Below are 16,866 nucleotides of genomic sequence, written 5' to 3' on the forward strand. Positions count from 1 at the left end.
AAGTCTCTACCAGACTTGGATTTTGGAGATATTTACATATCTTATAGAGAATCCGTCACCTTACACTGCACAAAAAATGAAGGCTACAAAAGTACATAGCTATCTTTTTATCAAGAGTGTATGGGTTAACAACGCTGTCGTATGGGAGGTGAAAAACAGGAATATCTTCATAAAAGGTGAGTGTTACTAGTTAGCTAGCTAACGTTACCCGTTTGCTAATGTTTGCATGTTTGTAGCTATAAGTTACACAAAGTGACATCTGTTCCATCGTGTGATGAAGTCTTCATCTGAATATGTAGCCTACACCCTGCCTGCCGGCGAATGACAGCTTGATAAGTAGTTTAAAAAAAAAACATATGCCAACTGCATCATATATGGCTAGCAGGATGTCAACATTGTAGCCTACCTGCTTATCCACTCCACATAGCATCAGACAACAGACCATACCTGTCAACACTCCCGTTTTTCCCGGGTTTCTCCCTTATTTCAAGGTCATCTCCCAGCACCCTCTCGTTTTGTTATTTCTCTCGGAAAACTCCCGTAATTTGCATGGCCATCAAACTTAATTTTAAAATCATTGATCCATTCAGGTTGCCAGATTGTGTATGAAATACACCCTACACATACACGATCACTTAGTTTCAATTTCAACCGTTTTGTCATAGGCTAAAAGCTGGCAACCCAAAACCCAAATAAGGAAGCGGGTGCCGACTGCGCAGCCCGAGTCTCGTCGTAAGCAAGCGGGCTAGTTGAATGGCCTACTCCAGAACTAGCTTGTTGTGAAATTGTTGGGAATTTAATTGATTAACACATCACATAAACTGTTATTGAGTGTTGTTGATACACTGAACTTGTGCCCTCGGAACCAAATCTAACAGCAAGCAGCTTTGGAGTTTTGGAAGTAGGCTGCAGGCAGGTAGCTGGTGGATACATAACTGACATGTGTAAGGTAATGGTAAGGTAAAAGCAACGACCAAAATGCAGTGTTGAAACACGTGTATGAAACGTATTAAATATGTATTGAAAAAGCTGTTGGTAGCATCGGCTAACTAGCGCCAGATTTTGGAGTGCAGGGGACAAGCCGAGATGGGCTATGAGACATACGTTCACACTCGGTATCATGTTTCAACACACTTTAGGTCAATATCACACCGGAATTCTCCTTTAAGATTACACGATTGACATGAAACATAACATCAGCGAATCATAAGTCTGAAATTATGCACGTCAACTGTCTCTATGACAGGAGAATTTATGACCACCACTTAGAAGTGAAACCCAGCTGGACACACAGCTTGCAGTTCGTCTGATTTGTCTACCCACGTGATGCCACATGTAAACATATATTATAACCTAATTAAAAAAAGGAAAGAAATGTGTAGCTTTAAAAAAATATCTGTTGTAGGCTACTGTGCTTGTAAATGATATACTTTATCTAACTAAAACCTTTTTCTATGTTAGGTACATCATTCCTACAGCTTGAATGAATCGCCTCTGACAACTTGGGTTGCTGTGGAAAAGGAGGGACTGGTTCGATTTGGCCACTGCACTTGTATGGCCGGGTTAGGTGAAGTGTGCTCACATGTAGTGTATCAGGAATCTGTAAGTGATTGTACATGCACAGAAGTTGTTTGCAGACTACTGATCTTAGTGTTTTGAATTGGAGACAGTGTCTGCAAACAGGAATTGGCAAAACACAAGCGTGCACAAAGAAAACAAATGAAAAGTGCTACATTTTGAATTGCACTGTTAGACAGACAAATACAGATTTATTCAATAAATATAATAAATAAAATGCACATACATAGATACATAAAACAGATGAATACAAATAAATACAATGCACAAAGGTATTTAAAGTGAAAATGTAAAACATGTATTATTGTAATATATAAAATGTCATATATTCATTATTATTATTATTTACAGTGTGTGTTTGTAAAAATAAATCATTGCATATTTACATTGTATTATTGTAGTATTTAACGGGAAGGAATGATTGAGGGTGCCACATTGGTATGGGCACAACACACATGGACTACTTTGTCTAAAACTGTTGTTCGGCCTCCCCATCCCTTAGATATGAATATGACTGTTCCTTGTGGGGATATGCCTATTAGGTATTTCATGGTGTGATTATGTTTATAGGTTGAATATTTGTGCTCTTGCTTCTAAGTCTTTGGGTTTTTCTATAAACATTTCAAAACAAAAAATTATGCAGGCACATCTAGTAAGTTTGTCTAAATATCATGGGCATTGACAGCCGAAGCTCTTTTCTCTGTGGCCAAAATAAAAATGATGGGACAAGCTTTCCATGTCTCTCTCCCTTTTCCCCCTTTTGGTGGCAGGGGTGTGAGAGAAGACAGATGGAACCCAATCAGGGGACAGCGGGTCATCAGATTTGGCAACTGAAATAATAAAATAAGATAATGCTAATATAATAAAAACATGTTATTGCCACACAAGGTTTTGGGTATTTTCAACATTGAGTCCTGGAACGTTAGTTCCAGGTCTTTCTAGTAACTATCAAGTCTGTTAGCAAGCTAGCTGCATAAGGGACTAGGATTAGCTAAATTGTGTGAAGCAGACAAGTTTTTTTTTTTTTTTTTATAATCGAGCAGTAATAATTCCTCCGAAAATAATCTAGCTCTACTGTTGGGTCATCTCTGGTTCTCATTGAAAACCATAGATATCACAAACCTCAAAACAACCCATCACACAACTTTTGTTGTTGTTAGCAAAAGACGATAGCTGTTAGCCTAGCTTAGACTCATAACACAAACAGCTGACTCGCGGAACCAGCTGGTGGTGTTGATTGACGAAACTACAGGGTAACTTAAAGGAACACGCCACCCAATGTCAGTAGTAATATATGTTCTTACCTTAACTTTCACGAGTTGAGTCATACCTCTCCCGTGTCGGTATGTGCACTCAAGCGCGGCTGGACTGTGTTAGCATGTTGCTATGCTAGCGGGCTTTGCCGTAACTAGCCGTATTGTAAAGCTATTGTAAAGCAATTTACAAAAGATTCACTGAACAAAAATGCTGATGTGGTACATGAAAATTTAGCTAAAAATGAATGTGGAGAATGCAATGCAATCAAGCATTTTGGACGATATATTGTCACAAGCTGGCAGAATAGGCAACAGGCCGATGTGCGTTTTATTTGGAGACTGTTTTGTGAGACAGAGACTGAGTTTGCTGCTGATATTCTAGGGATAGGCTACAACATAGCCAATGTACGACTTTAGCCTTTTTATATATTTGCTGCATTGGATCAGTCTTTCTAGAACAGGCAAGGGCTTTCTAGCCTCACGTCAGCAGCGCTGCATCACCCATATAGCCTACATTAAAACAACCAGCGGATGGTGGGCGGGTGCGGTTTTGAAAATTGGTCAAAAAACATTGGTGCTGATGGATGATAAGTTTTGCTATGCAGTTATGGTTGAAATAATAGCCCATCAAGCATCTCTAGTGTGTGTGCCTCTCTCTGCGCTCAGAGGGAGGGAGAGGCTGAGGGTCGATCCAGCATGGATTCTAAACTCTGTGGTGGATAGGATCTACAATTAGGTGTTAACAATACTACTACGCTAGGTCGAAGTACTCCCAAGTGCTATTGCGCCACACATTGTAGTTCTCCTGTTTATCCGCTTGAAAAATCAGCACGTTTCATGTTGCGTGGCCGTAGACATTTCTATCTCACCATAAACAAACTCAAAGATCGTAATTCTTGATTTTGCTTGCAAACTGACGGTTTTATGCATTTACTAAACAAAGATTATGGAAATTAAACACCACTTTTCCATCAAAAAGCTTGTTGTAAAAGGCATAACTTGTTAGATTGAAGAACTAGGTTCGCTAGCTCTGTGCGTTATGAGCAAAGAATCTTTGGTTATGAGTCCCATAGAACAACACTGCCATCTACTGGATTAGAAAGTGTCAGCAGGCTACTTGTGGATCTGGGTGGCTTCTCTGCGCAAAGTTTGTCTCAAAAATACGTGATCCACAAATGCGAAAACGAAAACTGTGTGTGCTGGTGATCCACAAATGCAAAATTAGATTTCACAAAGGCAATTTTCAGTTTTACAAATGGCATTTCATTTACAAATACACATCTACAATTGTGAAAACCAATTTACAAGTTACAAATATGATTTTTTTTATTTGTGGATGTCAAAACACGAATGCAAGTTGAGAAATATTTGTGGATGTCGCCATCTACTGGATTGCGATTTCTGTGTGCCGGTGAATTAAAGTAGGCCTATTTACGTGTGGATTTGTGTGACTTTCATGTGAAGAACGTCTCAAAAACACGTAACTTTGGAAAGCGAAGAATGCGTGTGCTGGTGATCCACAAATGCAGAATCACATTTCACAAATGAAATTTTCGGTTTTACAATGGCATTTTATTTACAAATGCACATCTATATTTGTAAAAATCAATATACGAGTTACAAATATGATTTTTTTTTTTTATTTGTAGATATCAAAACACACATGCAAATCAAGAAATATTTGTGGATCCCCCTCTGCGCATATACAAATATTATTGAGACAAATTAAGCTCCATACTGGTCAGATCTTAGACTAATTTACTGGATTTTGGGGATTTTAGGGTAGACAGGATCCTAGGTTCCTGGCTGGCTGGTGGGTGGGCTGTCAGTGATGGGAGAGTGGGTAGAGTGTTCAGCATCCTGATTGCTTGGTGGATGAAGCTACTTGCAAGTCTGGTGGTGCGGGAGCGGAGGCTCCTGTACCTCTTTCCAGAGGGCAGGAGGCTGAACAGTTCGTGTGCAGGGTGGGTTGTGTCCTTGACAATCATTAGTGCTTTTTTCCAGACTTGCAAGTAGCTTCCGCCCCGCACTGTGATGCAGCTGGACACGATGCTCTCGATGGTCCCTCTGTAGAATGTGGTCATGACGGGAGGCGTGGCACTTGCCTTCTTCAATTTGCGCAAGAAGTAGAGGCGCTGCTGGGCTTTCTTCGCCAGTGATGCTGTGTTGGTGGTCCAGGAGAGGTCGTCGCTGATGTGCACCCCCAGGAATTTTGTGCTACTCACTCTCTCCACAGCATCTCCGTCGATGGACAGTGGTGGCAGTTGTTTGTGGTCTCTCTGAAAGTTGACAAAAATCTCCTTGGTCTTGCTGACATTCAGCAGGAGGTTGTTGTCTTTGCACCATTTAGCCAGCAGGTCTACTTTCTTCTCTGTAGTGAGCCTCATCGCCCTTACTGATGAGGCCCACCAGTGTTGTGTCGTCCGCAAACTTCACCAGATGGTTGGGGCTGTGAGTGGTTGTACAGTCATGTGTTAGCAGTGTGAAGAGCAGGGGGCTGAGCACACACCCTTGCGGGGCAATGGAAACAGCAATGGACTTGGGTTAGAGGTGTATAGTCCCCCAGGGCAAGTGTCAAAAGTTAGTGACTGTTTGTTTAGATGTATTGCAAGGGTCTGTCTGTGTTAGATATTGGCAGATGCAGCTTGTGTGTGTGTGCACTGTGTGTGTGTGTACTGTGTGCAAAAAACGCAATGGGTGGACAAAGGCCCACGGGTCATTGGCGATAGCAGGCAATGTTACCAAAACCGTCTGCCAGCCATAGTCTGTAATGCTGCCAGCACGTCCTCTTTGGAATTTTGCTTAAGGCGTAACTTTCGCCAAAATGCATCCTAGGGGTGTTTTTGTGAATGGACCCGAGTCAAACTTTCGTTTAAAAGCATAATTACATCCGAAGCGCCACGTTTACGCTTGTCTGTGTTGACGTTTTCGGGTCAAATGGCCTTTTGAATGGGAATCGTAGGGGGCACTACTAATTTGATACATGATCTCGTCAAAATCGCTATTTTTAAAACACTAAGAAGGCTTGACACAACATGAAACTTTGATCTAAGTATCATCAGTGTCTCCACACATGAACTTGAGCATTGAGAACATTGTTTGTGTACACAGAGTTTACTAAAAGAAAGGAACAACTCACTTGTTTCTTTCTGCTCGCCGCCATCTTGCCAGTCAAGGAGTGAGTGTTGTGTGAGTTTGTATGTGTGTGTGGTGTGTGTGTGTATGTGTGTGTGTGGTGTGTGTGTGTTTGTGTGTGTGTGCATGTGTACGTGTGTGTGTGTGTGGGCAATGAGTACTGAGGGGGGTTGGGGGGGTGGGTTGGAAGCGGTGAGCCCTAACCACTCTATGCAGATGTGGAGGGAGACTGGCAGATCTCTCCATGGGCATGAAGAGGTGGCATGGGGTGGCATGGCTCCTCGTTGGACTGTGGTGGTGGGCAATGTATACCCTTCTAGAGCAGGTGTGGACTGAGAAAACAGAAGGGGGGGGGGGGTTGGCATGGCACCTCATGGGGCTGCGGTGAGAAGCTTGTACCCCCCCTGGGCAGGTGTGGGCTGGGCAAACTGCAGCGGTGGCTGGAGTGTGGGCATTCTGTGAAAATACACCTAAATATGGGGTCGGTCTGGCTCGGCCGTTCCTCCCAAATTAAATTCTGCGGTGCGCCCTGTTGTGCTTCCTCTGAGCCAGAAATCTCAGCGTCTCGCCTCAGCTCCTGCACCTCAGAGGGCGTGATTTTAGTCCCTCCTCAGCCCCGCCCTCCCAGAGAGGTGTGGTATATACCCTGGGAAGGTGTCATTACAAGCCACTCTCTTGCCCCAGACACAAGCCCCTCTCTTGCCCCGGACCCAAGCCCCTCTCTTGCCCCAGACACAAGCCACTCTTTTGCCCCAGACACAAGCCCCTCTCTTGCCCCAGACACAAGCCCCTCTCTTGCCCCAGACACAAGCCAAGTACACAGGCCCCAAATTGGGCTCTGTCAAGCATCTGGACACATAGGCTCTATCATAAAAGGAGAAAATCCTGCTTTCTAAGATACATTTGTTTGGCCGAATTTTAAAGGCAGCGAACATGTATCCTTTATACTGCCTTCCACTATTCTACAGAATTATGATGTCAGCCGTTTGTATCTTGGCAATGGTGCCCCAACAATACATAAACAGCCGACAACATTCTGTGTTGCGATCTTACTAGGCCATCTGAAACAAGTTCATAGCTGGTAACTTGCTGTCTGCTAAAGTTAGAAAGTTGAAGGCTGTTGAATTAAATTGAATTCGATTAATTCAGTTCGGCAGGTATCCAGTCCTTGGGTTTTCATTACAGTAAGTGAGTATGCGAAATCACAGTGTAACAAAAATAAATATGTAAGGACATCATTCAAGGGCAACACATAAATGACATCCTTGGCAGGACAGCAGGAATGTGAGAGTGAAAGGGAGGGAATGGGTAAGAGACGCTGAGAGAGAGAGAGAGAGAGAGAGAGAGAGAGAAAGAAAGACAGGCAGGGAAGGAATGATTGAGAGAGACCATGTGTGAGAGAGAGAGAGAGGGAAGAAGAGAGTGAGCAATCAAGAAAGAGATGGAGTAAGTGAATGATGGAGTGATGAAAGGAAGGAGAGAAGAAGGATGAGAGTGAGTGATTACAAGAGCAAGGGAGTGAGTGAGTGAGTGAGTGAGTTGGAATCATTTGGACATTTCCAGGTCTGACGTCAGCCCCCGGCCGGGCGAGGTGAAGGGGGGTGAGAGGGACAAAGGGCACGGAGCAGCTCTTTAATACCCCCCTTCTGCCCTCTGTCATTACGGGCCGGGAAAACCACCTATCAGGCCAGCATGAGTGATGTGGGAACGTCTGGCCCTGGAGGCCCAGAGCCACTGGACCCGACTGTGCCAAACCAAACGCCAGCAAACCACCGACATCACTGAGCCTAGACTCCAACAGAGGACAAACATACACACACACATACAAACATACACACACACACACACACACACACACACACACACACACACACACACACACACACACACACACACACACACATACAAACATACAAACACACACACACACACACACACACACACACACACACACACACATACACACACACACACACACACACACACACACACACACACACACACACAATGAAGATCCATCTGTCATTCTTTCAGACTGACTGGTGTGTTTTACATAACTTCTTGTAACCAGCAGACCCCCGCCCCTTCTCTATCTCTCTCTCTCTCTCTCTCTCTCTCTCTCTCTCTCAGACCTCTCAAGTCTCACGCATTGAGCGTGAGACACACGCATTTCAATGACTTCACACGCTCACACGCTCACACGCCACACATGGCATTTCTCACTCTAAATGAGAAATTATTAACTTGCCCGCACAGAAATTTCTAAGGGCTATATTTTACAAACGTGTCACACAACGTTGCTGTCTGTGCGCTCATTCAGCTCAGAGAGCTGCTGTTCAGTTACTAACCTATCGGCCAATCAGAAAATAAGATTTCTCAACCAATCAGGAAATGGTTTTGTTTTGTTGCCGGGCGAACTCTGAGAAACTGAGTGGAAGGTGGACGAGAACAGGATAATCAGGTAATAACTTCATAAAGTAATAACGTCATTCATTTCAGTCTCTCATTAGTTACTATAGTTTTCCTACTCGTTGTTTAAGAATAATATAATTGAAGTGTTTGTTTGAATAGTAGCTTATTGCATAGCCTATTGTTATAGGTCACTTTTAAAATCATGTCATATTATATAATTATATCCTGGCCATGAATGCATTAATCATTGCATCTGTATTCAAAAATGTCGGGTAAAAAGCAATTAAGCATCCTCTCAGTCTCATTCACCCTGAGAGGAAAGCCCCCTAAAAGGTCCAGGTTAGTGGATGCTCAGAGGTGGTGAAAAGCCCCATTATTGAATTGTTAGTGCCATGTGTCAAATCTTTTCTTTTGCAAATCTGAGCAATTATAAATTATACTTTTGCCCCATTTTGACTTAGGGGGGCATTGCTCCTACATACTTTAGCCAATAATCAAATGCCTGCTCTCTTTTAGAAAGCTGAGGCACTGTTGAAAAACAATTAGAATAACTGTGTGATGTACTGACACAAAGTTACAAAGGCTAGATTATTCTTTTCTTTTTCTACCGGATAACAAGCACCTTTGAACTGACCACATTTCAGCCTTCTAGGTCTTGACTTGATAGGACTTGAGTCCTAGCATTAGGTCTTGTCATGCTGTGTGCAAAAGTAGATCAATATAGAATGACAACATGAGTACTTTAGACCATTATTTGCCAAGGTATACTCATGCATTTTGTAAAATGCCCTATGAAAACTCCCCATAGGACTTTGGGTTATCCAAAATGCATACTGGCAATCAAATGCTTACTGCATATAGATAGATAGATAGATAGATAGATAGATAGATAGATACTTTATTGATCCCCGAGGGGAAATTCAGGGGGGTCTCAGTAGCATACAGACATCACACACAACATGCACTTACATCAGAAATGGTAAATATAAGTATAAGTATAAACATATAACCAAACTCCACTGTACAATAGAGACAGTAGGAGATAAGAAAAACTAACAAAACTAAATACTAAATATACTATATAAATAAATGTAAGAAATCAAGTGTGCTTGAGGGTGATCAAGCATGAGACGCTTGTAGTGACAGGGCCTGTAGTTCTGTGTGCATGGTGAGGTGCTCAAGAGAGTGAGTGTCATGGTGAAGGTGCAAAAAGGAGTCCAACAGTAGTCCTTTAGTTATGTGTGCATGGTAAGGTGCTCAAGAGAGTGAGTGTCATGGTGAAGGTGCAAAAAGTAGTCCAACATTAGTCCAACAGTGCAATAATAAGGTCTAGAGACCAGCATAAATAATATGGACAAAGCATACATAATATGGACAACATAAATAATATGAACCCCTTATAAGCATAATCTTGGCCTCAAATGAAAGGTATAATACTTTAAAGTTTCATGCTTGCATTTGGATTGTAGGCTACTTCAGGTTCTGATATGACTACACTAAATGTGGAATAATTACAAAAAATACAAATCTATACCATTTCTATTTCAATTCAATTGGTGTGTATAAGACGGGCTATATTTCTGCACAACTAATATTGGATCAACTGGTAACCAACCTGGGGCTGGTGTATGCTAGCTGGTGATGCTAGTTGCGCGTGTAAATGCTCACACCCCTAACCTTAAGAACGGCTCTAACCGCTGAGTTGGAAACTTGGGCTTTTAGCTCAGTGGTTAGAGCGCTCGACTCCCATGCCGGTGTGTTGAGGTGGCGGGTTCAAGGGCCGTGAGCAGCTGACGAAACGACCTCTGTTACACTGGAACATCTGAAGGCATATTAATAACAGCAACAAAAAGTTGTAGTATTATTAATGAAACACCCCCATTCTCGCAACCAACCCGTCTGACCAGCCACCCCTTTAACCCTCGGACGGGGGGGATCTCACTCTTGCCTGTCCTCAAAACTTGAGAGCCCTGCTCTCTCTCCTCACTGCAAACAGTGAGTGTACATTTTATTCAGCTTTTACCTCAGATTACATGTGTAACCAAGGTATCATTCGAAAGTGTATTTTCCGCTGTTTCAATGGGTTGTCTCTGCTTGATTTTAGCACTAAAGATTGCTAAGATATTCAAGCAATTTTTACACCATGGGATTTTGGGTTTTATGGTGCTCACCTTTCTTTGGAAAATAAGTTTATTAGCAGTTAATTGTTTACTCCTCATTTTGCTTTCAACCTTTCTCCCATTTTTCCTTTCTTTTTTGGGAACCTGATTTAGCTTTCCTAGAGAAAGACATTGCACCACAGTGTTTCCCACAGAATTGGATTCAATTTGTGGCGGTAGCTGACTTTGACAAGGGGAGGGGGGGGGGGCGGTTATTAAGATCGTCTTGCTAGTGTATAGGTCTAATTGAGTGCCTGTCACTTTAAGACGTTTGAGGGAACCCTTGCAAACACAGTTGACAGGCTGCTGATGTGTGGATGCAATTCATAACGTGTTCTACATAGTTAAAATAAAGGTTCATACTTCTCCTTGGGACAAGCACTTTTGAATTTTGGAAAACACTTTTCCATTTACATCGGGATTTTGCAAACATTCAGTGTCAGAGTCAGTAAAATGAACCCTTCAACGAAATTGACAAGCAGCTGTAAGTAGGCTAAGCATGCTAAATTCGACATCCAAACAGTATTCTAACGTTAGCTTTGAGATACTGCTTGATTTCATAACTTAACTTAGTTTAGTCTCTTCAATGTAGCCTACTATGTTGTGATAAGACCTTAGCAGAGTTCACTTCAATGCAGCAGTTTTTAACAAATTTGCGCAGCATGGTCACTACTAGGCTACTTTTTTAAAGTAACGTTCCCAACACTGCTGGTCCATAACATGTAGCCCTGGAAGCGAATGCACCCTGGAACTCCATTTGTGGTGGTGGTGGTTGTGTGTGTGTGTGTGGTTCTTTTAACTGGCCCCGGTCCTATGTCCTTTCTACCCCCCTGGCTTAGGCTACAGTAATGCTACAGGTGCTAGCAGAAGCAGCGTTAGCTTGCAGCGCTATGGGTTGTACAAATATTGTCATCTAAAAGTGATATGAGCCGTCATTTTTAGCCTTCATTTTACACATGTGAGTGTTTAGTAGAAGGAAGGAATGAAGGCAGAGAGGGAAGAAGGAAAAATGACTAACTGTCCACCCTCCCCTTGCACGGCTGGGAAGCAGAGCCCCAAATGATACCAAAAGTAGTTGCTCATAAAAAAAACATACCTCAAAAAGTTGCAAATTATTGCATAGTGTTGTTTTAACATCCACTCTACTCCCTCCCGTTCTATGGGGGAAGCAATATACTATAAATATCATTATCTAGAAGTAATATGGCCACCATATTTTTTTCACCTCTGTACTTACATCTTAAAAAAATAACGGGAGTCACTTTTTCCAAGTGTGCAGAGCATAATGAGAGGGAGAGCCTGCGCGGCGAAGAGAAAATAAATCTGTTTCATTGATATCAGGGGGAGTAAAAGAAGCCGTGTGCTTATGTCCAACTATAACCCTGAAATAGTAGTTAGGCTCGGTTGTTTCTTCAGCTGCGACTGACCGTCGGGAAACCACAGCTCTGAGATGAGAGCGGGCGTTAAGAAGCTCAGGGATATGGCCTGCTGACAAGGGACAATTAAAACCTAATGAACTTCCCAGCAGCAAACCAGGAAACCGTGACCACCTAACACCCCCCACACACACACACACACACACACACTCCACACTCTAACACTAATAAGCCATGCTGGATTCCACACCAAAACTCTCTGGCTGACAGGTCAGCTGTGAGTCACAGGGAACACTGGGAAACAAATGTACGTCCAGCCAGACTAGTGTTTTCAGGAATTATTTTCTGGAGGAACTGGACGTTGTTCCTGAGTAACAGAACATTTGGTAGCACTCTGTATTAAGCCACCTCTCACTTAGTTCTCTGCTTCCCTGTCATTTTTCAGGCCTATTTTTGAAAATCCCAGCCACACATTCATCTCTCCCTTCCTCTCTTCTCTTCTCCTCTATTTCTCTTCCCATCTCCCCTTATCTGCTGTCCTCTTCTCATCCTCTCCTATATTCTCTCTTCTACTCTCCTCTCTACTCCTCTAGTTCTCTTTTCTTCTCCCATTGTCTCCTCTCTTCTCCTCCTCCCCTTGTCTCCTCTCCTCTCTTCTCCTCTGTTCTCCTCCTCCCCTCCTCTCTTCTCCTCCTCTCCTCTCCACTCCTCTGTTCTCCTCCTCCCCTCCTCTCTTCTCCTCTGTTCTCCTCCCCTCCTCTCTTCTCCTCTGTTCTCCTCCTCCCCTCCACCTCCCCTCCTCTGTTCTCCTCCTCCCCTCCTCTCTTCTCCTCCTCTCCTCTCTTCTCCTCTCCTCTCCTCTGTTCTCCTCCTCCCCTCCTCTCTTCTCCTCCTCTCTTCTCCTCTGTTCTCCTCCTCCTCTCTTCTCCTCTCCTCTGTTCTCCTCCTCTCCTCTGTTCTCCTCCTCCCCTCCTCTCTTCTCCTCTCTTCTCTTCTCCTCTGTTCTCCTCCCCCTCCTCTCTTCTCCTCTGTTCTCCTCCTCTCCTCTCCTCTCTTCTCCTCTGTTCTCCCCCTCCCCTCCCCTCGTCTCTTCACCTCTTCCGTTCTATTGTCTCCTCTCTGTCCACTTCTCTCAGCATAGTGGCCATGTATAATAGATTTTATGTGGGGAAAACTATTGTCAGTGCCTTCAAGAAGATGTCCTCTGTTGCCTGAGAATACTTTCAAGATGAGTGTACAACCATTTTTTGTAGTGCATTTCAACAATGGTGTGGTGCATGATATATAACAATGAGCTATAATGTCTGCATACTGTATGTCCACTGGCTTTTTAACTGCCAATGTCTGTTCAGGTCAGTTATGTATCACAGAGAGTGATTGTGTTGTTAAGGAGAGGGTGGAGGAAATAGCGCAGGTGTTTGTTATAGTCAGGTGAAGTAGCCAGTATTATGGAGCCTCAAATACAGAAGAAGCTGATTCCTTAAGGGGACAAACTCAACCATAAAAACCTCTACCACTGTAATATCGTAAAACAGCAACACTGTTATTATTTTTCAGCTGGAGAGCATCATTCCACTCTGCCAGAAATGCTACAGTTTTGGGAAGAATACAGTCTTTATGCAGAGGTTCCGAGGAAGCGCTCGGAAGCCAACTGTGAAATGCCTTTTCCATAGATGCAGAAACAGGAATATTTGCTATAGTTTCCATCTGAAAATAGGTCACCAGAAGGGGATCCCTCAGCAGGTGAATAAGAGGGTTTTTTGTGAAGGCCCGGAGCCCAAGGAACTGAGAACTCGTCGGCGTCACCTCGCCACACCACCTCTTACCCAGTCAAAACAGCAGCTCCAGGTGTCAGACAAGTTTCCAATGCTCCGAGGTTAATTATACACCTTCACTAATAGAGCATGTCTGTTGTTTCATGCTTTTCCATTAACAGTGCATTTCGTTGATGCATAGAGTGTATGGTGCATGCACGTGTTCTCGTATAGTAAGGCAGCTTGAAAATAGTTAAACATTCATAAGTGTTTATCTTGAAGAGACTTTGGTAACACTTTACTTGACAGTATCAACATAAGAGTGACATGACACTGTCATGAACATATGACACTGTCATGACACATGAGCTCTAACCCTAACCTCTAACTCAAACCCTATGACAAAAACTGAATGTCACAGACAGAAGCGTTATGTCATAAATGTTTATTACTTGTTTATGACATATTCATGACAGTGTCATGTCACTCTTATGTTGATACTGTCAAGTAAAGTGTAACCGAGACTTTTATCCACAGGTCAGTCAGGCGCAATACAATACCGATCAAGCAAACAACAACACGGAAAGGAAAGTGCCAAAACTAAAGAATATGTTTCTGTTTGGCAGGACTTCAGAGCCAGAGGAGGAAGAAAAGGACTTGTCTGTTGTGCAAAGTGAACCTCAGAATTGTCTGTTTCTGTTTCTGTCTTTCCTTCATCACCTCCTACGGCTCCGCTGCAAAATCAGGGAAAAGTGGTGGGGGCTCGGAGGAACATTTATGTCTGTTCTGTTTCATAAACACTGAATAATAGCCATGGACATGGACCAAGAGTGAGGAGAAAAGCTTCTCCTGGTTTCCTCGGCCACGGTGGGACTGTGAAATACGGCCTTGCCCACTCGGGAACGTCTCCTGCTGTCTGTGGGCTGATTGGGACTGGACTGCTCCTGTTGCTTGTGGCCTGACATTCAGCAGTAAATAAAGCAAGATTGTTTTTGTATCTGTGTGAGTGTTTACGAAGAGGAAACAGAAGCACAAGAGCAGGTGCTTGCTGGCATGTTGCGGTGTCCTGTTCAAGGAAAACGGCCACAAAGGTCGCTGGGATAGGTGCCGAGTCTGGAAGCGGGTCGGTGCCGGATGTGGGCCAGGGTCGTGCCAGATCCGGTGTCCGTCTGGGTGGTCTCGCTCTCCCTGTCTTTCCACTCGAGGGAGGAAACACTGGTTGTAAATACAGCACAAACTCCTCTCTCTGTTTCTCTGTTTATCTCTCACTTTTTTCGGTCTCTCTTTCCGACTGCTCTCTCTCTCTCTCTCTTTCTCTCTGACTTCTGTGTATTTCAGGAATGGAGCAGCACTGGTTTTACCCTAATGTATTTTTATGTAAGAGAAGAAAAAAAAAGAAAAAGAAAAAAAAACCTGTGATGTGCACTGGCCAGCACACAGCTGCTCTTCCAATTTGCCTAAGCAGGAACAAATAGGCCCAGCCCACTCCAGCAGAAGAGGAGAGAAGAAGGAGGAGGTAAGGAAACAAGGAGGAGGAGAGGAGGAGGAGGAGAGGGGGAGGAGAGAGGGGAAGATCTTGGAGCTTTGAGCCAAAGAGCAGGAGAGGAGGATGATAGGAGAGAAGGAGAAGAAGGGAGGAGAGCCAAAGAGAGAGAGAGAGGAGAAGGAGGGAGGAGAGCCACAGAGAGGGGAGGAGGATATGTTTGGGCAGTCACCTTGGTTTGGACTCACTATGGACAGAGAGAGAGGCAGATGAGAAGAGAGAAAGAGAAGGGAAGAGAGCTCAGCCCACTTGAGCCATACAACACACACACACACACACACACACATAGAGATAGATAGATAGATAGAGAGAGAGAGAGAGAGGGGTTGTGCTCTAGCTGGTTTGGACTTGACTGGAGGACCAAGACCTCCAGCCAGGAGACAACTCATCATCATCAACAACAACAACAACAAACACCTGCAGCTAGGAGAGAGGAGGAGAGAGGACATGGGAGACAGAAGTGGAGGAAATGAAGTAAGAAATGGAGGAGAGAGGAGATGACATTGGAGAGAGGAGGGAGAGGAGGAAAGGAGAGGAGAGAGATGATGGGAAAAGAAGGAACAAGGGGAGAGTGGTAGAGAACAGAACTGAGGATGTGGGAGGAGAGAGGAGGTGTGTGTGTGTGTGTTTCCAGTCTGATACAAACATAAATGGAAAAGAGATGTTATTAAAAGGGTGTGATGTAGCAGTAACAGAATAACCACATACTGTATTTATGGGTCCAAAAACATCAGCCACGACATGAAGAAGCTCTCTGGAGTATTCCACACCTACCTCCACAACCTAACTACGGGGAGGGGTCATTTTCACATTTCATATCACCACCACCCTTCTTCAATATCCCCCCCCCCCAACTGTCTCTTTGGTTTTTTTGCCCCCACCCCCAGCTATTTATTACCCTGTGGACGTTTTATTTGCCTTTGAGAGTGCTGCACTGGAAATTCCCCATGTGGAGGCCCTCGGTGGTTCCTCACAGTCGCTCTCCGCAGCTACTCGCAACCTGCGCTCTGCGTCTGAAGGGGCTTTCCCGGCCCACAGGGCCTCCATAAACGCCAGGCGTCCAGACCTTCAAACACGGCGCAAGGTGCTAATGAACTGGCCTCAGACACAGCGAGCAGTCCTGGCCCCAGGCCTCCAGTCACAAAGGGCCCATTCAGGGCCGCCTGGGCCCGTGTAAAAAGTGCCTGTAAGGCAATCCCCACGCCGGAGCACAGCCAGCGCCACTTACAGAGAAGGCTCAGCGTGGCTTAGCCCTCACTCCATTTCCCCGCTTGCACCCTCAGACACACACACACATGCAAACACACACACATGTACACCTTTTCAGGCTGTGCCAACACTTACAGTGATACTGCAACATGACGAAAAGCGAGTTGCTTAGGCATAAAAAGCAAAATAACATCAAAAAGTGTAAAGACAGTATGTATGTGTATGTTCTCTCTAGCATACAAAAACTACACCTCCTGCACTCTGTTAGTTTGTCCACAGTCTAACAGCACACACCTGAGTGTCACCATCACCTGAGCCACATTGGCTGCAGCAACCTTCAGACCCATTATGTCACCTGTGTAACATTCCAACATCACATGAGTAGCATTCCATCATATTCTCACAACGGGCGCAACGTCATAGAATGCATTTGAACAGATTCAC

This window comes from Alosa alosa, chromosome 8 (assembly GCF_017589495.1).
Source record: "Alosa alosa isolate M-15738 ecotype Scorff River chromosome 8, AALO_Geno_1.1, whole genome shotgun sequence".
Classification (NCBI taxonomy): Eukaryota; Metazoa; Chordata; class Actinopteri; order Clupeiformes; family Clupeidae; genus Alosa; species Alosa alosa.